General features: G+C 34.7%; 1 long non-coding RNA gene across 1 annotated transcript; it reads right to left on the reverse strand.

The window, feature by feature from the left end:
- Nucleotides 1-1,341: 1,341 nt before the first annotated feature.
- LOC136034800 (uncharacterized) lies at nt 1,342-25,080 on the reverse strand. The gene is made up of 4 exons (XR_010619248.1): nt 24,874-25,080; nt 18,915-19,139; nt 12,672-12,896; nt 1,342-6,655 (listed from the first exon to the last, which is right to left on the reverse strand). It is a non-coding gene; the product is annotated as an uncharacterized LOC136034800 (long non-coding RNA).
- Between the last annotated feature and the right edge of the window lie 1,171 nt (nt 25,081-26,251).

Consider the following 26,251-nt stretch of genomic DNA (forward strand, 5'->3'; position numbering starts at 1 on the left):
TAACTATTTCCTTGGGGATAACCTAATCCCCCACACTTCCCGGGGAAGGGGCTGCAAGTTGCAAACTTTGACCATTGTTTACATATAGTAAGTGTTATTGGGAAGTGTACAGACGCTTTCAGGAGGACTTTTTCGCGTTAGAGAGGGGGGGTTGATTTGGAGGGAGGGGTTACGTGGTAAGATCTTTTCATTGAGGAATTTATCATGAGGAAAGAGAATTTCCATTACGGAGTTGCAGCATTTTCTAGTATTATTAAAAAAAACAATGAGAAAATAAAAATATATAAATTCAGCTGGAAGTAAGGAGCAACGTTAAAACTTAAAACAAACAGAAATTATTACGTATACAAGGGGGTTGGTGTCTTCCTCAAGACCTCGCTCTTTATGCTAAAGTATTTTTAGTAATTTCAACTATTTATTCTACGGCGTTTGTGATTCAGGTGTCATTCTCAAGGAATTGGGACAAAATTCAAGCTTTACTGTAAAGAACGAGGCATTGAAGAACCCCCTCATATATGAAATAAAAATACTTAAATATGGAAGTTAGTTACGTAGGTTACCTATATTTATTACTAATAAAAACGTTCGTAAAAATAGGTTTTAGTTCCCTTTTTAAGTAACCAAAAATTGGAGGGCAACTAGGCCTCCCCCACCCCTTTTTCATCAAAATCTTCTGATCTAAACTATGAGAAAGCCATTAAGCCAAAAAATATTTATATGCAAATTTGGTTCTAATTATTCATTCCAAAATCTAAACATGCATTAATTCGAAAATGTTCAGAAATTAAATATAAGAAAACGAGTTTTTTCAACTGAAAATAAGGAGTGACATTAAAGCTTAAAACGAACAGAAATTATTCTGCATATAAAAGGGCTGTCCCCTCCTCAATACCCCACTCTTTGCGCTGAAGTTTTTTTTTTAATTGTTTTAAAAAGCAGAGTTATGACCAAGAGTCAAACTTTAGCCTAAGGAATGGGGCGTTGAGGAGGGGACAGCCCTTTTCATATACGGAATAATTTCTCTTCGTTTAAAGTTTTAATGTCGCTCCTAACTTTCAGTTAAAAAACTTTTTTTTTTAATTTAATTTATGAGGATACACTTATTTTAGTGGATTTCATTCTGAAAGTTTCACTTGGACTGCTAGTGGCAACAACAATCGGAGTATTATGTGCTTTCAAATGAGGGATCAGCCTTTCAGCTCCTTAAAGAAATTATATTAATTGACATTGAAATATTTATTTTACAAAACTTAATTAGTTTATCATTGACTAAAGACTAATTGAAATCGAATTCATAAGGTTTCACTAATATTGCTAGTGGTAAAAGCAAATGCAATAGAATAGATAGATAGATAAGTGTATTTTAAAGCCAAATCTACAGCCATGGAGACAGTACAATTACACAAGACACAAATAACATAAACTTTGATCAGTCATCATCATAAAACGCTTACATGAAACACTGCACTAATCTAATACTAGTACTTAATACTTGAAAAACAGGTCCTTGAAAAGAACACTTAACACTCGGAAAAAGACATAAATAAAATAATACATTTACTTTATACTGAGATTTTTTTAAATTTAATTAGTTAATTTGTTTTTATTTAACAAAATTTACAGATACCTTGCTACTCTACAAAAAAACTGAGGCGACGTACTATTTAAGACACCTGGAAGCATCAACTTATTATTTCCAAATATCCCTTCCCTTATCGTAGAGAGCCCCTGGCACCGACTTAAGCAATGCACTAAGTAATATTCTTTAACTCTGCGAAGCGGGCAAGTATATCTGTCTCCATTTTATCTTTTAAATCTTGCACTAATTGGCAGGCAGTTATCCCTGAGCTGCATCCACAGCGTCAAATATCTAGCTGGTAAATTCAGCTTAAAGTAGAACTCCTGCCCATAAGCCACCTTAACATCCTTATAAAACTTTATTGTTTCTGATTTTTTTTTCTCCTCACTCCTTTTTTGAATCATTTGATTCTCTAGTACTATCTTAATCTCATTCTCCCAATTTGCATTTATATCCGTTGGTCCTCTACCTTCATTCCAAACAAAGGAAAACCCTATTTTGTCTAATTTTTTTTTTTTAGTGACCAAAATATGTTCTTCCCTTGCGAGAGTAAATCTTCATAAGCTCCCTTAAACAACCTGTCACTTGGTAACTGGACGACTCTCAACCAAAATTTAATCATTGAGACTAGTCTGTAATTTATTGGTGGCCATATACCTAGATCGCCATTTAAAAACTGGGAATGAGTTGTTCTCTGCAGCCCAAACAATCTCTTAAAGTACCCTAATGGAATAATCTCTAGCTGAGCCGCTTTCTCATGACCCCAAAATTTCTGCTCCGTAATGTAGAATGGGCATTATTCTCGTTATTCTGTGGTTTAAATGATATGGACTTCTAAAGACGAATCCGTCTTTGAATTCTCCAAGGAAAGATATTAATTCACACTAAATAATTCATATTAAATTATATTGGATGAGTGACATCAACTAATATATAATTCAAATTATTTCATGCTTAGGAGAATTGATATTTTTTTCAATCTTGCCTCTATGATTTGGGAAATCTGTCAAATTTTAATTCATAATATATGTTTACTTACAGAATTAAAGCATTGATATCAAACAAATAAGGAGTCAGCCTTAAATGAATGACAGGTCAAAGAAACATTCAAAGAGAAGCATCGCAATTCAATCAGAATAATATCCTAAATTAGAGCTTTGAATGAATGCGATTAATTCTAAATGAAACAAAAAAGTGAAGGTGACTATTGAGGGCTAGTAAAATCACTAGAGACCAGACTCGAGCAAAGAATCACTTGGTAGAGATTACGTTTCAAGATATGTCGTCCGCGGATGAGGTGGGAGGATGTCGTAAAGAAATATTTATGGAAATTGGGATTTAAGTTTCTGGGAGGGTGTAAAGAGTGATAATTGAATAGATTGGGATGGAGGAAAGTGCGTAACTGTGTTGGCCTCAGGCTGTTCGGTGATGGGGTGAGTTGCTAAGAGTAATGTTAGTAGCATTTTGAGATAAGGTAAGTTTTATTCATATTTTATCGAACATAATCCCCCCGAGGCACCTAGGCTGGTAAAGAAGGGGAAGATTTTTAATTCAACTGAACCCTAAGTAAAAATGATTGTAAAGATTAAAATGTAATATATAATTTAAGTTTTTCATATTTTTTTTAATTAATAGTAGAAAAAAGTCAAATACTTTAAATAAATTAAATATAATTCACTCCACAAAAAAAATGAGGCCACAATTGGTGATAAGGAAAAAGTTAAAGAAAGATGGGCGAAACATTTTGAGAATGTACTAAACCGAGATACAGTTGCAGGAAAAGATATTGATGAAAATGAAAAAGTTTGTGATACCTTGGATGTGAAGGAAGATTTTTTTTTGCTAGGAACAATTAGCAACAGTACTAAAAGGATTAAAAAATAATAAGGCTACAGGTGCTGATAGTGTGATAAATGGGTTTCTTAAATATGGTGGCTCTGAGGTTAGGAATAAGCTACTGACGATTATGAATATGATTTTTGAAAAAGGGAAGTACCTAATGATTTTAGGAAAACCTTAATTAAACCACTGTATAAGAAAGGTGACAAAAGTGAGTGTCGTAATTATCGAGGCATTAGTCCGGTCTATGTAGGTAGCAAAATACTTAGTAATATGATACTTTTTAGACTGAGAGATGCTGTAGACAAAGTTTTAAGCGAAGAACAGTGCGGTTTTAGAAAAGGTAGAGGATGTTTCGACCAGGTTTTCACTCTTAAGTTAATAATTGAGAAGTCACTTCGTTGTCAAACACCTTTGGTCCTCAGTTTTATCGATTATTAGCAAGCTTTCGATTCTGTTGATAGATGAGCGTTAGCAAAAGTCTTATTCTTATATAGTATACCAGAAAAATACATTAAAATGTTTTGTGCTATGCACGAGAATAATACTGCTGCGGCTAAGGTAGGAAATCAGGTTAGCAACTGGTTTTGTATTAAATCAGGAGCTAAGCAGGGTTGTGTTCTATCCCCCTTTATATGGATCATTTTGATGGGCTTCGTCTTAAGGAGCACAGGAAAGGCAATTGGAGACCACGGAATCAAATGGGGTGGAAAACGCTCCTGGACTTAGATTATGCTGATGATTTAACCATATTAGATGAAAGTGTGAGCAAAATGAATGAATTTTTAGAGGTTTTGCGAGTTCAGGGTGCTAGAATAGGCTTGAAAATTAATCTTAAGAAGACTAAGTAACTCAGGCTAGGAATAAGTGAAGATGAAAAGGTGACGTTGGGTAACGGAAAGATTAATCAGGTTGGGAGCTTCACTTACTTTGGTAGTATTATTAGTAAAGACGGTGGGAGCAGTGAAGATGTTTAAAGTAGAATAGCTAATTTTTCACTCAGGGTGTTTTTTCACAGTTTATAAGTTTGGAAGAATAGAAAGATAAGTCTGCAAACCAAAATTAGAATATTGGAAGCTACAGTGATGACAGTGGTCAAATATGGCTCTGAATCATGGGCGCTCAGAAAAGCAGATGAAAATTTACTAGATGTTTTCCAGAAAAATTGCCTACGGATTGTTCTGGGTACCCGGCTGACTGACTGTATTTCAAACAGTATGTTGTACGAAAAATGTGGTTCAATTCCGCTGTCTAGGGCTATAATGAAAGGAAGGTTGAGATGGCTAGGCCACGTTCTGTGGATGAAGGATTACAGATTGCCGGAGATTGTCCTTTTTGGCCAACCGTCTGGGGCTACACGGAAAAAGGTCGTCCTCGTCTTTGTTGAGAGGATGTCATAAATAAATATTTAAAGGAAATGGGAACTTCCTGGGAGGGTGTAAAGAGGGAGGCTTTGAATAGATTAGGTTGGAGGAGGAGCCTACTTAGCCGTGTTGGCCTTAGGTGACTTGGTGCTGCAGTGAGTTATTAATAGTAGTAGTAGTAGAAGCAGTAGTAGGAGCAATTCGGCACTTGTAATGCTTAAATAGTAAATTTAAATAGTTCACGAAAAATAAATTCTAAAATTGAAAGAAATTTTTCATGTGAAACAACTGAAGGAGTGTGTGCCCTTACTTAAGTTAACCTCACCAAAAAAATCCAACACCTGGAAAATTCTCCAAGAAGTATAGATTGGCAGACAAAAGCAAATACGCAGGATTTTTTATGGAAGAAGAGGAAGGGGACCAAATATCTAAGAGAAAAATCGATAACTTGAATAACGTGCTAAAATTTGGAATAACTTAGAATTTAATTGACCAAACGCTGGGAAACCCCTCCTCCTCTGCTTACATCCCTGGGAAGATAAAGTCAAAATTTGTAAAGCACAAATTTCTTATGAAAGAAACATGCAACAGCTATACAAAAGAATTAAATATAATTCACTCAATCCTGCGCAAAAACAATGACCAAAAGATGAGCAAAGAAAAAAACATGTCAGAAGACGAAAAATTTACGATATTCTTTTGATTTTTGAATAAAATAAACAAATGACATCTTTGAGCTCATTCACACATCTTGTTCTATGCAATATGACTCAACTTTATAGGATTTTAATCTGACCTCACGGAGGGAGTAAATGGAATTTGAAGCAGATAGATGATAATCATTTTGATTAGAGATAGAGGAGAGGCACAAATCGGGCAAAACAGTGAAAAAAAGTAATTCAATGAGAAAGAGTAAAACAGAAAAAAAGGTGGAACAATTTAAAAAAAAAATCAAAACGGCTTAAAAGATAAAACTATAAGACAAATTCAAAAAAGTAAGAGATTCACATCTAAATATTCATCCTGACTACAGTTTAAAACTGCGTTTCACAAGGATTTCTCCCTGAAGAACTGACAGTCTAAGGGTAAATGTGGTAAAGAAACTGCCACGACTTTGCACTGTGTCAGCCTCTCATTTGGCTTTGCACTGCGATCGGTTGTTGTTAGTAGTAGTGGAAGCAGCAGTAAAAAAAGAAAAAAAAATTCTATTAAGAATTTAAACAATTATTCAAAAATTATGCAAATCACTTTTTGTGTGTTTAGGCAGGGGCGTAATTAGCTGTGAGATGGGTGGCAAGTGTCCCCCAGATGCAAGATTACGCCCCCCCCCTCTTCCCCAATCTGAAATTTAGCACCTTCAAAAATCCTTTTAAAACTGAAATAGGCCTCCATAATTCAAATGTTTCACTGTCATTTGCAGTAGTAATCTAGTACTCAGCCTGTTGTACTTCCTCAGTTTTTGACTTAGGGTCTCGGTCTTCTTTTTTCGTTGAATGTCATCAACTTAATTTCGTTTGCTGTTTAGAAATCAACTTATTTTTTGAACAAAGAACATTTTTTACAGCCTCTGTTTTATTTTCAGGAAATCAAAAATGAGAACTTCATAAAACAAATATTGGTAAAGAGAAAATAAAATTTGGATGCCTACCAGGCATCAAAGTGCACTCGGGGAAAAGTCCTTCCTGGATTTTCAGAGTTTAGGCAGCGTATTCCCAGGGCTTTAATGGTAATGAATATTCATTAGTAATAAGTTGTGCAAGGTATGGTGCAATTCTTCCAAGCTGCTTCTTCTTGACCTTCCATGAAAGTTAAATATACCCTCTATATTAAGAAACATTGTTTTCAATGCTTTTTGTGTAGATTATCTCGGTATCTGCAAATTGGAAGCATTGTCAATTACTATCATCAACTATAAGCATCCTCAAACATAGTTAACTAACAACGCTATCTATTTTACATTCCAATGGTGAAAATAATAAAACATATTAATAATAATTTATAGTTTCTATAAAATAATAATAAATAATATAAGAATAATAAATAAAATATATAATTATATAAATATATGCAAGTAAATATATAAACAAAAATAAATAAATATATAAATAGATAAAAATAATATAAAATAATAATAATTTCTGTTAAAAATAAAACACACCGGTTGCAAAATACTCAAGGCGAATTGTGCCTGTGCCCAGTAATATCAAAGCTGTGAATAAAAAATCCAGGATTTATAAATAGCCAATTGACTGAATATTTAGAAAAGAATTTTGAAATTTGTAAAATGAAAGGTTTGAACAGCCCTTTTCCTATCACAATGACAAATCTCACAAAAACTGCACAGACCTAGGTTGTAAACAAATATGTGTCAATATAGGCTTTTCAAAATTAATTTTTGAAATTGCGATTATCCACCTCCGTGACGTAAGTGTGAGGCTAAAATCTAGAAAAAAAAAACAGATCATTCACTAATCTTTTCTTTTGTTTACTAATACATGACTATAATGCGGTTCAGGCATATTAGTTGTATCATATTTCCAAGGGCATATAAAGGACGTTCTTTCAAAAGAACTTCATAGTCAAAAACTTAAAAAATTTGATTTCACCAAAAAAAATTCAATAAACGGACCATAAATTTGTTTAGATGCATTTTGCAACGTTTTTACGAGTCGGACTAAAATTTTGGGATGGGGGAGGGTCCAAAAACTAAATCTTTCGTCCTGGACGTGGCTTTGGACGTTGCCATTCCTTAACATAAGGTTATACGAGTAAAAATATAAAATAATCGTTGATTGGTCGCTCAAAACATCCAGCAATCGAGATCAAGGTTAAATAGTGATGGGTTTATTTAAAAAATTGTGGTATACCCATTTCACCATAGCTAATGCTTTTTCCTAGTATTTATGAAGGTAAAGTCTGTAATAACCTTCATATCTCCGAATAGAAGGAAATAAGACAGACTAGTGTAGTCAATCCAGACTAGTCCCAGTTAAAGATTAAATAAAAAAAAACGAGTTTTTTTAACTGAAAGTAAGGAGCGACATTAAAACTTAAAACGCACAGAAATTACTTCGTATATGAAAGAGGCTGCTTCCTCATCAACGCCCCGCTCTTTACGCTAAAGTTTGACTCTTTCTCTCAATTCTTCTTTTTAAAACAGTAAAAAACTTTAGCGTAAAGAGCGGGGCGTTGATGAGGAATCAGCCTCTTTCATATACGAAGTAATTTCTGTGCGTTTTAAGTTTTAATGTCGCTCCTTACTTTCAGTTAAAAAAACTCGTTTTTTTTTATTTAATTTCTGAACGTTTTTGAATCAATGCATGTTTTGATTTTGGCTCTCCGCAGAGGAATAATCAAAACGAAATTTGCATATTTTTTGGGGGGGCTAAATGGCTTTCTCATAATTTTGATCGAATGATTTTGAGAAAAAAAGAGCGGGGGCGAAGCCTAGTTGCCCTCCGATTTTTTGGTTAATTAAAAAGGCAACTAGAACTTTTAATTTTTTACGAATCTTTTTATTGGTAAAAGATTTACGTAACTTATAAATTAGCTTACGTAAAGAACTTTTGTATTCTCATGTTTTTATTACATATATGAGGGGATTCGCCCCATCGTCAGTACCTCGCTCTTTACACTAAAGCTTAAATTTTATCCCAATTCATTAAGAATGACCCCTGAATCACAAAAGCCGTAGAATAAATAGTTGAAATTACTAAAAATACTTTAGCGTAAAGAGCTAGGTATCATAAGGAGGTGAGCCCCTTATATGGGTAATAATTTCTGTTTGTTTTAAGTTTTATTGCTGTTCCTTACTTCCAGCTGAAAAAGATTTTTCACATTTATTTTTTAATTTTCTTTTAAATAATGCTAGTAAATCCTGCTCTCCCTTCATGGAAGTTTTCTTCTCCCATGACAAATTCTCGATGGAAAGTTCCCCCAGCATATCCCCCTCTTCTCAACCCCTCCCCCCAACCAAAAAAATCCTCCTGAAAACGCCTGTATACTTCCCAATAACCATTACTATATGTAAGCACAGGTCAAAGTTTGTAACTTGTTGCCCCTCCCACGGGGACTGTGGGGGAGTAAGTCGTCCCCAAAGACATAGTTATAAGGTTTTTCGACTACGCTGAATAAAATGGCTATCTCAGAATTTTGATCCGTTGACTTTGGGAAAATAATTAGCGTGGGAGGGGACCTAGGTGCCCTCCAATTTTTTTGGTCACTTAAAAAGGGCACTAGAACTTTTCATTTCCGTTAGAATGAGCCCTCTTGCAACATTCTAGGACAACTGGGTCGATACGATCACCCCTGGAAAAAAAAAAAAAAAAAAAAAAAAAAAAAAAAAAAAAAAAAACAAATAAACACGCATCCGTGATCTGCCTTCTGGCAAGAAATGCAAAATTCCACATTTTTGTAGATAGGAGCTCGAAACTTCTACAATAGGGTTCTCTGATACGCTGAATCTGATGGTGTGATTTTCGTTAAGATTCTATGACTTTTAGGGGGTGTTTCCCCCTATTTTCTAAAATAACGCAAATTTTCTCAGGCTCGTAACTTTTGATGGGTAAGACTAAACTTGATGAAATTTATATATTTAAAACCAGCATTAAAATGCGATTCTTTTGATATAGCTATTGGTATCAAAATTCCATTTTTTAGAGTTTTGGTTACTATTGAGCCGGGTCGCTCCTTACTACAGTTCGTTACCACGAACTGTTTGATAGGAATGAGGCCACAATTGGTGATAAGGAAAAAGTTAAAGAAAGATGGGCGAAACATTTTGAGAATGTACTAAACCGAGATACAGTTGCAGGAAAAGATATTGATGAAAATGAAAAAGTTTGTGATACCTTGGATGTGAAGGAAGATTTTTTTTTGCGAGGAACAATTAGCAACAGTACTAAAAGGATTAAAAAATAATAAGGCTACAGGTGCTGATAGTGTGATAAATGGGTTTCTTAAATATGGTGGATCTGAGGTTAGGAATAAGCTACTGACGATTATGAATATGATTTTTGAAAAAGGGAAGTACCTAATGATTTTAGGAAAACCTTAATTAAACCACTGTATAAGAAAGGTGACAAAAGTGAGTGTCGTAATTATCGAGGCATTAGTCCGGTCTATGTAGGTAGCAAAATACTTAGTAATATGATACTTTTTAGACTGAGAGATGCTGTAGACAAAGTTTTAAGCGAAGAACAGTGCGGTTTTAGAAAAGGTAGAGGATGTTTCGACCAGGTTTTCACTCTTAAGTTAATAATTGAGAAGTCACTTCGTTGTCAAACACCTTTGGTCCTCAGTTTTATCGATTATTAGCAAGCTTTCGATTCTGTTGATAGATGAGCGTTAGCAAAAGTCTTATTCTTATATAGTATACCAGAAAAATACATTAAAATGTTTTGTGCTATGCACGAGAATAATACTGCTGCGGCTAAGGTAGGAAATCAGGTTAGCAACTGGTTTTGTATTAAATCAGGAGCTAAGCAGGGTTGTGTTCTATCCCCCTTTATATGGATCATTTTGATGGGCTTCGTCTTAAGGAGCACAGGAAAGGCAATTGGAGACCACGGAATCAAATGGGGTGGAAAACGCTCCTGGACTTATATTATGCTGATGATTTAACCATATTAGATGAAAGTGTGAGCAACATGAATGAATTTTTAGAGGTTTTGCGAGTTCAGGGTGCTAGAATAGGCTTGAAAATTAATCTTAAGAAGACTAAGTAACTCAGGCTAGGAATAAGTGAAGATGAAAAGGTGACGTTGGGTAACGGAAAGATTAATCAGGTTGGGAGCTTCACTTACTTTGGTAGTATTATTAGTAAAGACGGTGGGAGCAGTGAAGATGTTTAAAGTAGAATAGCTAATTTTTCACTCAGGGTGTTTTTTCACAGTTTATAAGTTTGGAAGAATAGAAAGATAAGTCTGCAAACCAAAATTAGAATATTGGAAGCTACAGTGATGACAGTGGTCAAATATGGCTCTGAATCATGGGCGCTCAGAAAAGCAGATGAAAATTTACTAGATGTTTTCCAGAAAAATTGCCTACGGATTGTTCTGGGTACCCGGCTGACTGACTGTATTTCAAACAGTATGTTGTACGAAAAATGTGGTTCAATTCCGCTGTCTAGGGCTATAATGAAAGGAAGGTTGAGATGGCTAGGCCACGTTCTGTGGATGAAGGATTACAGATTGCCGGAGATTGTCCTTTTTGGCCAACCGTCTGGGGCTACACGGAAAAAGGTCGTCCTCGTCTTTGTTGAGAGGATGTCATAAATAAATATTTAAAGGAAATGGGAACTTCCTGGGAGGGTGTAAAGAGGGAGGCTTTGAATAGATTAGGTTGGAGGAGGAGCCTACTTAGCCGTGTTGGCCTTAGGTGACTTGGTGCTGCAGTGAGTTATTAATAGTAGTAGTAGTAGAAGCAGTAGTAGGAGCAATTCGGCACTTGTAATGCTTAAATAGTAAATTTAAATAGTTCACGAAAAATAAATTCTAAAATTGAAAGAAATTTTTCATGTGAAACAACTGAAGGAGTGTGTGCCCTTACTTAAGTTAACCTCACCAAAAAAATCCAACACCTGGAAAATTCTCCAAGAAGTATAGATTGGCAGACAAAAGCAAATACGCAGGATTTTTTATGGAAGAAGAGGAAGGGGACCAAATATCTAAGAGAAAAATCGATAACTTGAATAACGTGCTAAAATTTGGAATAACTTAGAATTTAATTGACCAAACGCTGGGAAACCCCTCCTCCTCTGCTTACATCCCTGGGAAGATAAAGTCAAAATTTGTAAAGCACAAATTTCTTATGAAAGAAACATGCAACAGCTATACAAAAGAATTAAATATAATTCACTCAATCCTGCGCAAAAACAATGACCAAAAGATGAGCAAAGAAAAAAACATGTCAGAAGACGAAAAATTTACGATATTCTTTTGATTTTTGAATAAAATAAACAAATGACATCTTTGAGCTCATTCACACATCTTGTTCTATGCAATATGACTCAACTTTATAGGATTTTAATCTGACCTCACGGAGGGAGTAAATGGAATTTGAAGCAGATAGATGATAATCATTTTGATTAGAGATAGAGGAGAGGCACAAATCGGGCAAAACAGTGAAAAAAAGTAATTCAATGAGAAAGAGTAAAACAGAAAAAAAGGTGGAACAATTTAAAAAAAAAATCAAAACGGCTTAAAAGATAAAACTATAAGACAAATTCAAAAAAGTAAGAGATTCACATCTAAATATTCATCCTGACTACAGTTTAAAACTGCGTTTCACAAGGATTTCTCCCTGAAGAACTGACAGTCTAAGGGTAAATGTGGTAAAGAAACTGCCACGACTTTGCACTGTGTCAGCCTCTCATTTGGCTTTGCACTGCGATCGGTTGTTGTTAGTAGTAGTGGAAGCAGCAGTAAAAAAAGAAAAAAAAATTCTATTAAGAATTTAAACAATTATTCAAAAATTATGCAAATCACTTTTTGTGTGTTTAGGCAGGGGCGTAATTAGCTGTGAGATGGGTGGCAAGTGTCCCCCAGATGCAAGATTACGCCCCCCCCCCCTCTTCCCCAATCTGAAATTTAGCACCTTCAAAAATCCTTTTAAAACTGAAATAGGCCTCCATAATTCAAATGTTTCACTGTCATTTGCAGTAGTAATCTAGTACTCAGCCTGTTGTACTTCCTCAGTTTTTGACTTAGGGTCTCGGTCTTCTTTTTTCGTTGAATGTCATCAACTTAATTTCGTTTGCTGTTTAGAAATCAACTTATTTTTTGAACAAAGAACATTTTTTACAGCCTCTGTTTTATTTTCAGGAAATCAAAAATGAGAACTTCATAAAACAAATATTGGTAAAGAGAAAATAAAATTTGGATGCCTACCAGGCATCAAAGTGCACTCGGGGAAAAGTCCTTCCTGGATTTTCAGAGTTTAGGCAGTGTATTCCCAGGGCTTTAATGGTAATGAATATTCATTAGTAATAAGTTGTGCAAGGTATGGTGCAATTCTTCCAAGCTGCTTCTTCTTGACCTTCCATGAAAGTTAAATATACCCTCTATATTAAGAAACATTGTTTTCAATGCTTTTTGTGTAGATTATCTCGGTATCTGCAAATTGGAAGCATTGTCAATTACTATCATCAACTATAAGCATCCTCAAACATAGTTAACTAACAACGCTATCTATTTTACATTCCAATGGTGAAAATAATAAAACATATTAATAATAATTTATAGTTTCTATAAAATAATAATAAATAATATAAGAATAATAAATAAAATATATAATTATATAAATATATGCAAGTAAATATATAAACAAAAATAAATAAATATATAAATAGATAAAAATAATATAAAATAATAATAATTTCTGTTAAAAATAAAACACACCGGTTGCAAAATACTCAAGGCGAATTGTGCCTGTGCCCAGTAATATCAAAGCTGTGAATAAAAAATCCAGGATTTATAAATAGCCAATTGACTGAATATTTAGAAAAGAATTTTGAAATTTGTAAAATGAAAGGTTTGAACAGCCCTTTTCCTATCACAATGACAAATCTCACAAAAACTGCACAGACCTAGGTTGTAAACAAATATGTGTCAATATAGGCTTTTCAAAATTAATTTTTGAAATTGCGATTATCCACCTCCGTGACGTAAGTGTGAGGCTAAAATCTAGAAAAAAAAAACAGATCATTCACTAATCTTTTCTTTTGTTTACTAATACATGACTATAATGCGGTTCAGGCATATTAGTTGTATCATATTTCCAAGGGCATATAAAGGACGTTCTTTCAAAAGAACTTCATAGTCAAAAACTTAAAAAATTTGATTTCACCAAAAAAAATTCAATAAACGGACCATAAATTTGTTTAGATGCATTTTGCAACGTTTTTACGAGTCGGACTAAAATTTTGGGATGGGGGAGGGTCCAAAAACTAAATCTTTCGTCCTGGACGTGGCTTTGGACGTTGCCATTCCTTAACATAAGGTTATACGAGTAAAAATATAAAATAATCGTTGATTGGTCGCTCAAAACATCCAGCAATCGAGATCAAGGTTAAATAGTGATGGGTTTATTTAAAAAATTGTGGTATACCCATTTCACCATAGCTAATGCTTTTTCCTAGTATTTATGAAGGTAAAGTCTGTAATAACCTTCATATCTCCGAATAGAAGGAAATAAGACAGACTAGTGTAGTCAATCCAGACTAGTCCCAGTTAAAGATTAAATAAAAAAAAACGAGTTTTTTTAACTGAAAGTAAGGAGCGACATTAAAACTTAAAACGCACAGAAATTACTTCGTATATGAAAGAGGCTGCTTCCTCATCAACGCCCCGCTCTTTACGCTAAAGTTTGACTCTTTCTCTCAATTCTTCTTTTTAAAACAGTAAAAAACTTTAGCGTAAAGAGCGGGGCGTTGATGAGGAATCAGCCTCTTTCATATACGAAGTAATTTCTGTGCGTTTTAAGTTTTAATGTCGCTCCTTACTTTCAGTTAAAAAAACTCGTTTTTTTTTATTTAATTTCTGAACGTTTTTGAATCAATGCATGTTTTGATTTTGGCTCTCCGCAGAGGAATAATCAAAACGAAATTTGCATATTTTTTGGGGGGGCTAAATGGCTTTCTCATAATTTTGATCGAATGATTTTGAGAAAAAAAGAGCGGGGGCGAAGCCTAGTTGCCCTCCGATTTTTTGGTTAATTAAAAAGGCAACTAGAACTTTTAATTTTTTACGAATCTTTTTATTGGTAAAAGATTTACGTAACTTATAAATTAGCTTACGTAAAGAACTTTTGTATTCTCATGTTTTTATTACATATATGAGGGGATTCGCCCCATCGTCAGTACCTCGCTCTTTACACTAAAGCTTAAATTTTATCCCAATTCATTAAGAATGACCCCTGAATCACAAAAGCCGTAGAATAAATAGTTGAAATTACTAAAAATACTTTAGCGTAAAGAGCTAGGTATCATAAGGAGGTGAGCCCCTTATATGGGTAATAATTTCTGTTTGTTTTAAGTTTTATTGCTGTTCCTTACTTCCAGCTGAAAAAGATTTTTCACATTTATTTTTTAATTTTCTTTTAAATAATGCTAGTAAATCCTGCTCTCCCTTCATGGAAGTTTTCTTCTCCCATGACAAATTCTCGATGGAAAGTTCCCCCAGCATATCCCCCTCTTCTCAACCCCTCCCCCCAACCAAAAAAATCCTCCTGAAAACGCCTGTATACTTCCCAATAACCATTACTATATGTAAGCACAGGTCAAAGTTTGTAACTTGTTGCCCCTCCCACGGGGACTGTGGGGGAGTAAGTCGTCCCCAAAGACATAGTTATAAGGTTTTTCGACTACGCTGAATAAAATGGCTATCTCAGAATTTTGATCCGTTGACTTTGGGAAAATAATTAGCGTGGGAGGGGACCTAGGTGCCCTCCAATTTTTTTGGTCACTTAAAAAGGGCACTAGAACTTTTCATTTCCGTTAGAATGAGCCCTCTTGCAACATTCTAGGACAACTGGGTCGATACGATCACCCCTGGAAAAAAAAAAAAAAAAAAAAAAAAAAAAAAAAAAAAAAAAAACAAATAAACACGCATCCGTGATCTGCCTTCTGGCAAGAAATGCAAAATTCCACATTTTTGTAGATAGGAGCTCGAAACTTCTACAATAGGGTTCTCTGATACGCTGAATCTGATGGTGTGATTTTCGTTAAGATTCTATGACTTTTAGGGGGTGTTTCCCCCTATTTTCTAAAATAACGCAAATTTTCTCAGGCTCGTAACTTTTGATGGGTAAGACTAAACTTGATGAAATTTATATATTTAAAACCAGCATTAAAATGCGATTCTTTTGATATAGCTATTGGTATCAAAATTCCATTTTTTAGAGTTTTGGTTACTATTGAGCCGGGTCGCTCCTTACTACAGTTCGTTACCACGAACTGTTTGATAGGAATGAGGCCACAATTGGTGATAAGGAAAAAGTTAAAGAAAGATGGGCGAAACATTTTGAGAATGTACTAAACCGAGATACAGTTGCAGGAAAAGATATTGATGAAAATGAAAAAGTTTGTGATACCTTGGATGTGAAGGAAGATTTTTTTTTGCGAGGAACAATTAGCAACAGTACTAAAAGGATTAAAAAATAATAAGGCTACAGGTGCTGATAGTGTGATAAATGGGTTTCTTAAATATGGTGGCTCTGAGGTTAGGAATAAGCTACTGACGATTATGAATATGATTTTTGAAAAAGGGAAGTACCTAATGATTTTAGGAAAACCTTAATTAAACCACTGTATAAGAAAGGTGACAAAAGTGAGTGTCGTAATTATCGAGGCATTAGTCCGGTCTATGTAGGTAGCAAAATACTTAGTAATATGATACTTTTTAGACTGAGAGATGCTGTAGACAAAGTTTTAAGCGAAGAACAGTGCGGTTTTAGAAAAGGTAGAGGATGTTTCGACCAGGTTTTCACTCTTAAGTTAATAATTGAGAAGTCACTTCGTTGTCAAACACCTTTGGTCCTCAGTTTTATCGATTATTAGCAAGCTTTCGATTCTGTTGATAGATGAGCGTTAGCAAAAGTCTTATTCTTATATAGTATACCAGAAAAATACATTAAAATGTTTTGTGCTATGCACGAGAATAATACTGCTGCGGCTAAGGTAGGAAATCAGGTTAGCAACTGGTTTTGTATTAAATCAGGAGCTAAGCAGGGTTGTGTTCTATCCCCCTTTATATGGATCATTTTGATGGGCTTCGTCTTAAGGAGCACAGGAAAGGCAATTGGAGACCACGGAATCAAATGGGGTGGAAAACGCTCCTGGACTTATATTATGCTGATGATTTAACCATATTAGATGAAAGTGTGAGCAACATGAATGAATTTTTAGAGGTTTTGCGAGTTCAGGGTGCTAGAATAGGCTTGAAAATTAATCTTAAGAAGACTAAGTAACTCAGGCTAGGAATAAGTGAAGATGAAAAGGTGACGTTGGGTAACGGAAAGATTAATCAGGTTGGGAGCTTCACTTACTTTGGTAGTATTATTAGTAAAGACGGTGGGAGCAGTGAAGATGTTTAAAGTAGAATAGCTAATTTTTCACTCAGGGTGTTTTTTCACAGTTTATAAGTTTGGAAGAATAGAAAGATAAGTCTGCAAACCAAAATTAGAATATTGGAAGCTACAGTGATGACAGTGGTCAAATATGGCTCTGAATCATGGGCGCTCAGAAAAGCAGATGAAAATTTACTAGATGTTTTCCAGAAAAATTGCCTACGGATTGTTCTGGGTACCCGGCTGACTGACTGTATTTCAAACAGTATGTTGTACGAAAAATGTGGTTCAATTCCGCTGTCTAGGGCTATAATGAAAGGAAGGTTGAGATGGCTAGGCCACGTTCTGTGGATGAAGGATTACAGATTGCCGGAGATTGTCCTTTTTGGCCAACCGTCTGGGGCTACACGGAAAAAGGTCGTCCTCGTCTTTGTTGAGAGGATGTCATAAATAAATATTTAAAGGAAATGGGAACTTCCTGGGAGGGTGTAAAGAGGGAGGCTTTGAATAGATTAGGTTGGAGGAGGAGCCTACTTAGCCGTGTTGGCCTTAGGTGACTTGGTGCTGCAGTGAGTTATTAATAGTAGTAGTAGTAGAAGCAGTAGTAGGAGCAATTCGGCACTTGTAATGCTTAAATAGTAAATTTAAATAGTTCACGAAAAATAAATTCTAAAATTGAAAGAAATTTTTCATGTGAAACAACTGAAGGAGTGTGTGCCCTTACTTAAGTTAACCTCACCAAAAAAATCCAACACCTGGAAAATTCTCCAAGAAGTATAGATTGGCAGACAAAAGCAAATACGCAGGATTTTTTATGGAAGAAGAGGAAGGGGACCAAATATCTAAGAGAAAAATCGATAACTTGAATAACGTGCTAAAATTTGGAATAACTTAGAATTTAATTGACCAAACGCTGGGAAACCCCTCCTCCTCTGCTTACATCCCTGGGAAGATAAAGTCAAAATTTGTAAAGCACAAATTTCTTATGAAAGAAACATGCAACAGCTATACAAAAGAATTAAATATAATTCACTCAATCCTGCGCAAAAACAATGACCAAAAGATGAGCAAAGAAAAAAACATGTCAGAAGACGAAAAATTTACGATATTCTTTTGATTTTTGAATAAAATAAACAAATGACATCTTTGAGCTCATTCACACATCTTGTTCTATGCAATATGACTCAACTTTATAGGATTTTAATCTGACCTCACGGAGGGAGTAAATGGAATTTGAAGCAGATAGATGATAATCATTTTGATTAGAGATAGAGGAGAGGCACAAATCGGGCAAAACAGTGAAAAAAAGTAATTCAATGAGAAAGAGTAAAACAGAAAAAAAGGTGGAACAATTTAAAAAAAAAATCAAAACGGCTTAAAAGATAAAACTATAAGACAAATTCAAAAAAGTAAGAGATTCACATCTAAATATTCATCCTGACTACAGTTTAAAACTGCGTTTCACAAGGATTTCTCCCTGAAGAACTGACAGTCTAAGGGTAAATGTGGTAAAGAAACTGCCACGACTTTGCACTGTGTCAGCCTCTCATTTGGCTTTGCACTGCGATCGGTTGTTGTTAGTAGTAGTGGAAGCAGCAGTAAAAAAAGAAAAAAAAATTCTATTAAGAATTTAAACAATTATTCAAAAATTATGCAAATCACTTTTTGTGTGTTTAGGCAGGGGCGTAATTAGCTGTGAGATGGGTGGCAAGTGTCCCCCAGATGCAAGATTACGCCCCCCCCCCCCCTCTTCCCCAATCTGAAATTTAGCACCTTCAAAAATCCTTTTAAAACTGAAATAGGCCTCCATAATTCAAATGTTTCACTGTCATTTGCAGTAGTAATCTAGTACTCAGCCTGTTGTACTTCCTCAGTTTTTGACTTAGGGTCTCGGTCTTCTTTTTTCGTTGAATGTCATCAACTTAATTTCGTTTGCTGTTTAGAAATCAACTTATTTTTTGAACAAAGAACATTTTTTACAGCCTCTGTTTTATTTTCAGGAAATCAAAAATGAGAACTTCATAAAACAAATATTGGTAAAGAGAAAATAAAATTTGGATGCCTACCAGGCATCAAAGTGCACTCGGGGAAAAGTCCTTCCTGGATTTTCAGAGTTTAGGCAGTGTATTCCCAGGGCTTTAATGGTAATGAATATTCATTAGTAATAAGTTGTGCAAGGTATGGTGCAATTCTTCCAAGCTGCTTCTTCTTGACCTTCCATGAAAGTTAAATATACCCTCTATATTAAGAAACTATGGTTTCAATGCTTTTTGTGTAGATTATCTCGGTATCTGCAAATTGGAAGCATTGTCAATTACTATCATCAACTATAAGCATCCTCAAACATAGTTAACTAACAACGCTATCTATTTTACATTCCAATGGTGAAAATAATAAAACATATTAATAATAATTTATAGTTTCTATAAAATAATAATAAATAATATAAGAATAATAAATAAAATATATAATTATATAAATATATGCAAGTAAATATATAAACAAAAATAAATAAATATATAAATAGATAAAAATAATATAAAATAATAATAATTTCTGTTAAAAATAAAACACACCGGTTGCAAAATACTCAAGGCGAATTGTGCCTGTGCCCAGTAATATCAAAGCTGTGAATAAAAAATCCAGTATTTATAAATAGCCATTGACTGAATATTTAGAAAAGAATTTTGAAATTTGTAAAATGAAAGGTTTGAACAGCCCTTTTCCTATCACAATGACAAATCTCACAAAAACTGCACAGACCTAGGTTGTCAACAAATCTGTGTCAATATAGGCTTTTCAAAATTACTTTTTGAAATAGCAATTATCCACCTCCGTGACGTAAGTGTAAGGCTAAAATCTAGAAAAAAACAGATCATTCACTAATCTTTTCTTTTGTTTACTAATACATGACTATAATGCGGTTCAGGCATATTAGTTTTTTTATGTAATTTCTGAACGTTTTTGAATTAATGCATGTTTGATTTTGGCTCTCCACACATAAATTATTAAAATGAAATTCACATTTTAATTCCTTTTTTGGCTAAATGGCTTTCCCTTAGTTCTGATCAGACGATTTTGAGAAATATGGGATGGGGAAGGAGGCCTAGTTGCCATGCAATTTTTTGGTTACACAAAAATGCAACTATAAATTTTAATTTTTAACATATTTTTTTATTAGTAAAAAATATACGTAACTTAAGAATTAACTTACGTAACAAACTTTTATATTCTCAAATTTTTATTATGTATATGAGGGGGTTTGTACCCTCGTTAATACCTCGCTCTTTACACTAAATCGTAAGTTTTGTGCCAATTCTTTAAGAATGACCCCTGAACCAGAAAGGCCGTAGAATAAATAGTTGAAATTACTAAAAATACTATAGCATAAAGAGCGAGGTATTTATCTCCTCCTAAATACCTCGCTCTTTATGCTAAAGTATTTTTAGAACCCCTCATATGTGTAATAACCTCTGTTCGTTTTAAGTTTCAATGGTATTCCTTACTTTCAATTGAAAGAATTTTTCCATGTTTATTTTTTCATTGTTTTTTTTATGGTAATTTTAGAAAATCCTGCGCCCTTTTCATTGAATTTCTGTTCCCCCATGACATATTTCTCCAAGGAAAGATCCTCCCACATAGCCCCCTCCCCTCAACCCCACCCCCAAAACCAAAAAAAATCCCCTGAAAACGACTGTACACTTACCAATAACCATTATTATATGTAAACACTGGTCGGTGTTTGTAACTTGCAGCCCCTCCCCCGAGGACTGTGGGGGAGTAAGTTACTCCCAAAGACATAGTTATTATGGTTTTTTGACTATGCGGAACAAAATGGCTATCTCAAAATTTTGATCTGTTGACTTTGGAGAAAAAATGAGCGTGGGAGGGGTCCTAGGTGCCCTCCAATTTTTTTGGTCACTTAAAAAGGGCACTAGAACTTTTCATTTCCATTAGAATGATCCCTCTTGCAAAATTCTAGGACCACTTGGTCGATACGATGACCCCTGGGAAAAAAAAACAACAAACAAATAAAAACGCACTCGTGATTTGTCTTCTGGCAAAAAATACGAAATTCCACATTTTTGTAGATAGGAGCTTGAAAATTTTACTATAGGGTTCTCCAATGCGCTGAATGCAATGGTGTTATTTTCGTTAAGATTATGTGACTTTTAGGGGGTGTTTTCTCCTATTTTCTAAAATAAGACAAATTTTCTCAGGCTCTTAACTTTTGATTAAAAAGAATGATCCCTCTTGCAAAATTCTAGGACCACTTGGTCGATACGATGACCCCTGGGAAAAAAAAACAACAAACAAATAAAAACGCACTCGTGATTTGTCTTCTGGCAAAAAATACGAAATTCCACATTTTTGTAGATAGGAGCTTGAAAATTTTACTATAGGGTTCTCCGATGCGCTGAATGCAATGGTGTTATTTTCGTTAAGATTATGTGACTTTTAGGGGGTGTTTTCTCCTATTTTCTAAAATAAGACAAATTTTCTCAGGCTCTTAACTTTTGATTAAAAAGACCAAATTTGATGAAACTTATATATTTAAAATCAGCATAAAAATCCGATTCTTTTGATGTGTATTTTAGCATCAAAATTCAGTTATTTAGAGTTTCGTTTACTATTGAGCCGGGTCGCTCCTTATTAGAGTTCGTTACCACGAACTGTTTGAAAATAAAATAATTTGGTATTTCGGGGCTTCTGACATTATTACTCCTTTGCAGAAGTTAGGGTCAAAATTGGAAAAGGATTATATTTTTTCTCTGGGCCCCTTCCACTTCTTAGTTCGTTTATTTTCCCGTTAGTTTTCACCTGTTTTCGCTTTATAGTTGTGTTATCTCTTAACAGTTCTTTCGTTAGTTGAGTTATGGTTGTGGTATATATGTTTTATCGCTCGTATAGTTGTGTTATTTCCAAATTATACTCCATAATAGAGAGGCTCCGAACACCCAGCATTGTATATTAAGCTCTGAATTTGACGTTTTTTTCTAACGTGACCAGATTCGTCCTGCCCCCTGCGCCCTTTTCATTGAATTTTTCTTCCCCCATTACATATTGCTCCAAGGAAAGATCCTCCCACATAGCCCCCTCCCCTCAATTCTACCCCCAAAATCAAAAAAATCCCCCTGAAAACGTCTGTACACCTCCCAATAACCATTATTATATGTAAACACTGGTCGAAGTTTGTAACTTGCAGCCCCTCCCCCAGGGACTGTGGGGGAGTAAGTCATCCACAAAGACATAGTTATTATGGTTTTTGACTATGTTGAACAAAATGGCTATCTCAAAATTTTGATCCGTTGACTTTGGGAAAAAATGAGCGTGGGAGGGGGCCTAGATGCCCTCCAATTTTTTTGGTCACTTAAAAAGGGCACTAGAACTTTTCATTTCCGTTAGAATGAGCCCTCTTTTGACATTCTAGGACCGCTTGGTCGATACGATGACCCCTGGGGAAAAAAAAAAAACAAAAAAAAACAAATAAACACGCACCCGTGATTTGTCTTCTGGCAAAAAATACAAAATTTCACATTTTTGTAGATAGGAGCTTGAAACTTCTACAGTAGGGTTCTCTGATACGCTGAATCTGATTGTGTCATTTTCGTTAAGATCCTACGACTTTTAGGGGGTGTTTTCCCCTATTTTCTTAAATAAGGCAAATTTTCTCAGGCTCGTAACTTTTGATGGGTAAGACTAAACTTGATGAAACTTATATTTTTTAAATCAACATTAAAATGCAATTCTTTTGATGTAGTTATTGATATCAAAATTCAATTTTTAGAGTTTTGGTTACTATTGAGCCGGGTCGCTCCTTACTACAGTTCGTTACCACGAACTGTTTGATGAGCGTTAGAAAAAGTCTTATTCTTATATGGTATACCAGAAAAATACATTAAAATGATTTGTGCTATGTACAAGAATAATACTACTGCGGTTAAGGTAGGAAATGAGGTTAGCAACTGGTTTTGTATTAAATCTGGAGCTAAGCAGTGTTGTGTTCTATCCCCCTTTATATGGATCATTTTGATGGACTTCGTCTTAAGGAGCACAGGAAAGGCAATTGGAGACCACGGAATCAAATGGGGTGGAAAACGCTCCTGGACTTAGATTATGCTGATGATTTAACCATATTAGATGAAAGTGTGAGCAAAATGAATGAATTTTTAGAGGTTTTGCGAGTTCAGGGTGCTAGAATAGGCTTGAAAATTAATCTTAAGAAGACTAAGTAACTCAGGCTAGGAATAAGTGAAGAGGAAAAGGTGACGTTGGGTAACGGAAAGATTAATCAGGTTGGGAGCTTCACTTACTTTGGTAGTATTATTAGTAAAGACTTTGGGAGCAGTGAAGATGTTTAAAGTAGAACAGCTACTTTTTCACTCAGGGTGTTTTTTCACAGTTAAAAAAAGTTTGGAAGAATAGAAAGATAAGTTTGCAAACCAAAATTAGAATATTGGAAGCTACAGTGATGACAGTGGTCAAATATGGCTCTGAAGCATGGGCGCTCCGAAAAGCAGATGAAAATTTACTAGATGTTTTCCAGAAAAATTGCCTACGGATTGTTCTGGGTACCCAGCTGACTGACTGTATTTCAAACAGTATGTTGTACGAAAAATGTGGTTCAATTCCGCTGTCTAGGGCTATAATGAAAGGAAGGTTGAGATGGCTAGGCCACGTTCTGTGGATGAAGGATTACAGATTGCCGAAGATTGTCCTTTTTGGCCAACCGTCTGGGGCTACACGGAAAAAGGTTGTCCTCGTCTGGGTTGAGAGGATGTCATAAATAAATATTTAAAGGAAATGGGAACTTCCTGGGAGGGTGTAAAGAGGGAGGCTTTGAATAGATTAGGTTGGAGGAGGAGCGTACTTAGCCGTGTTGGCCTTAGGTGACTTGGTGCTGCAGTGAGTTATTAATAGTAGTAGTAGTAGAAGCAGTAGTAGTAGCAATTCGGCACTTGTAATGCTTAAATAGTAAATTTAAATAGTTCACGAAAAATAAATTCTAAAATTGAAAGAAATTTTTCATGTGAAACAACTGAAGGAGTGTGTACCCTTACTTAAGTTAACAGCACCAAAAAAAAAAAATCCAAAACCTGGAAAATCCTCCAAGAAGTATAGATTGGCAGACAAAAGCAAATACGTAGGATTTCTTATGGAAGAAGAGGAAGGGGACCAAATATCTAAGAGAAAAATCGATAACTTGAATAACGTGCTAAAATTTGGAATAACTTAGAATTTAATTAACCAAACCCTTGGAAACCCCTCCCCCTCTGCTTACATCCCTGGGAAGATAAAGTCAAAATTTGTGAAGCACAAATTTCTTATGAAAGAAACATGCAACAGCTATACAAAAGAATAATAATGCCAGTACTAACCTACTACCAACTCATCGGAGTACCCTGCCACAGAGGCTACCACAGCTACGCACGCTCCTCCTTCATCCCAAACTATTCAACGCCTTCCTCCTTACACCCTCCCGGGAAGTTCCGTTTCCTTTAAATCTTTCTTTATGACTTCCTTCCACCCCAACCGCGGACGATATGCTTTCCGTTTAGTCATAGACGGTTAGCCGAAAAGGGTATTCTTCGGCTACATGTCATCTTCATCCGCAGAATGAATCTTTCTTTCACTATGGCCCTAGAAAGGGGGATTGAACCACACTTTTCGTACAGCCTACTGTTTGATATACTGTCAATCAGTCTGGTAGAATAATACATTAAATATAATTTCAATAATATAAACAGGGGCAATGCATTACCAATCAAGACTCATCACTGATGAGTACTGACTTATAGACCTCTGAGGAATGGGGAACTTATTGTACGTTAAGTATAACAATTTTGCTAAGAGTAACATTTATTTTTAATCTATTTAACTACTAAATTTACCATGAACTAAACTTTGGTTGCACTTACATGTTTTAACTCTAACAACATATGCACCTGCTGCTTCGTAATTGGAATTTAGGAACTTTTTTTGGTAAAAAAAAAGTAGAAAGTGACACTAATTGGAAATACTTACTAATTAATAAACCATTCATACCGAACAGCACATGAGTTACAGGCTTGAATGTCGTCTTTTCAGACTGTTATTTCCAGTCAACGCCCATTTCAAATCTGTATAAAATTCACTAAACTGTATACAGACAGAAATCACGACCACTATGAAAAAAGCCGAATTTAGCTACACTTCTATACCTTCGTGAGGACGATATAAATTTGAGTTTTTGGTTTGAATTAAAGTTTGTTGACTCCGTTTCTAAATGTATGCCAAGTCTAACGGTTTAACAGAAGAGGGTATCTTTTCATAATTAATCAGAGCAATGGCTTTGGTCCAAAACATTTTTATATATATAGAAGATATGGATATATAGATTACTGCAAAATGACTTGAACTCACATCCTTCGAATTTGAAAGAGAGCATCAAAGCCAATGTACTGCGGTAACTGTTAACACAGATTACATTATTGAATACTTGATTAATATAGAGTGATAGAGAAAATGTAAAAGAACTGAAACCTGTTGTCCTTTTTTTTTGTTTAGCTCTTTTCTTTTAAATTTTTTTTTCCGTTTTTATAGAAGATAGTGTAAGAAACGGACAGAACATTTATATATATATATATATATATATATATATATATATATATATATATATATATATATATATATATATATATATATATATATATATATATATATATATATATATATATATATATATATATATATATACGGAGTGTTACCAGCAAATTTCAAATTTTCAAGTAGCCATGGACCCCCTGGGGAAAAGGAATACAATAGAAAGCTTTATTTTTAGACCTAAGAAACATGTTAAGAATACATCTCTTTCTTCATATTATGCAGCAAACTTACAGCCAGTATATTTTGAAGGCATTTTCACTACTTTTACCCCCAATTCCCCTCTGATGTTAGAATTTGTAGCTTAAGTTATATATCTCCTATGTGTTGTTCTGTTTCTTGATTTTGCCAGCGTTGATTCAATTTATGGGTACACGGATTGAAACAAGAGTGCATGGGAAATATGTAATTTGGACTCTATATTTGCGTATTTGGGGTTTGGGGGTAAAGTACTGGGTAAACACCTTCAAAATGTGTTAACTACAGTTTTTCTACATATTATAAAATAAAGATTCTTTTTCTTAAGATGTTTCCTTCGCAAGAGCCCCAATTCTAGGCGTTTACCCAGGATCTATTTTAACCAGGAATCTTTTATTTCACTGAAAACTTAAGAACACATAAACAGAACTATAGTGTTTTAATGTGTTATTACTACACATATCCAAATTCGTAGCCTTTACCAATAAGTTGACCTTAGTAACGTTTCCTGATGGCGTCCGGAATATTGCTAAAAATAATTATAATGCACTCATTGTTTTCA

This window comes from Artemia franciscana, chromosome 13 (genome assembly GCF_032884065.1).
Source record: "Artemia franciscana chromosome 13, ASM3288406v1, whole genome shotgun sequence".
NCBI classification, from domain to species: Eukaryota; Metazoa; Arthropoda; class Branchiopoda; order Anostraca; family Artemiidae; genus Artemia; species Artemia franciscana.